General features: G+C 47.5%; 1 long non-coding RNA gene across 1 annotated transcript in view; it reads left to right on the top strand.

Moving 5' to 3' along the window:
* LOC130131022 (uncharacterized) overlaps nt 1–57 on the top strand; it is a 7,762-nt gene extending 7,705 nt beyond the window's left edge. The window contains exon 4 of the long non-coding RNA XR_008812195.1: nt 1–57. This exon is cut by the window's left edge and continues 55 nt beyond it. This is a non-coding gene — a long non-coding RNA (uncharacterized LOC130131022).
* Nucleotides 58–840: the final 783 nt, after the last annotated feature.

Here is an 840-nt window from a genome sequence, read left to right as displayed (position 1 = left end):
AAAAACTCAACGCAACAACAGATGGACTCAGATGAAGATGGTCACATAGATTTAGGAGTATCAGATCCAGCTGACAGTGAAGACAACGATGGAGTGTGTCAGAGACAGGATGACAGTGATGATCCAACTGACAGAGGAGATGACTACTGGAAACAGAATGAGAGTGATGAGGACTTGAGGGAGAATGAACATGAAGTGTGGTCACTGAAAACGGCAAGGAAGCGTTGCGTCAAGCAACGTGGACAAGGAGCCAAGAGCAGGAAATCAGTAGAAATGTCTCAAGAGGAGTCCGTTAAGCAAAATAACCCCACTCTGGCTTGCAGAGTCTGTGGAGCTCTGCATGGATCAGTAACCATTTTAATCAAACACGCCTGGAGTCACCTGGAAGCTCCTGGACATCTTTGTGGAGCGTGTGGAGAACCTGCAGAATCTGGTAAGGCTTTGGAGGATCATCTTCAAAGTCACCAGAAAACGTACAATTGTCACATTTGTGGGAAGTCGTACCTCAGCATTGTGCCATTCAGAAGCCACGTAGCTGCTCACGAAGGACATAAACCGTATAAATGTGGCGTTTGCCACAAAGAATTTTCTCTAAAGTCGTCTTTTAAGTGTCACGAGCGGAGCCATGTGATGAATAAACCACACAAATGTGATGTTTGCCATAAAGAGTTTGTTTTAAAGAGAGAGGTCGAAGCTCACCGCAGGATCCACACGGGCGGCAAGTCTTTCTGCTGCAGCCTGTGCGGTAAATCTCTCAGCGACCTGAGATCATTGTCTCACCACATGCTGCTCCACAGGGGGGAAAGGCGCCACAGCTGCAAGGTTTGCGGGAAAAGCTTC

Source organism: Lampris incognitus, chromosome 20 (assembly GCF_029633865.1).
Source record: "Lampris incognitus isolate fLamInc1 chromosome 20, fLamInc1.hap2, whole genome shotgun sequence".
Taxonomy (NCBI): Eukaryota; Metazoa; Chordata; class Actinopteri; order Lampriformes; family Lampridae; genus Lampris; species Lampris incognitus.
The sequence above is the reverse complement of the archived record's forward strand: the minus strand, read 5'-3'. Positions and strand labels throughout refer to the sequence as shown.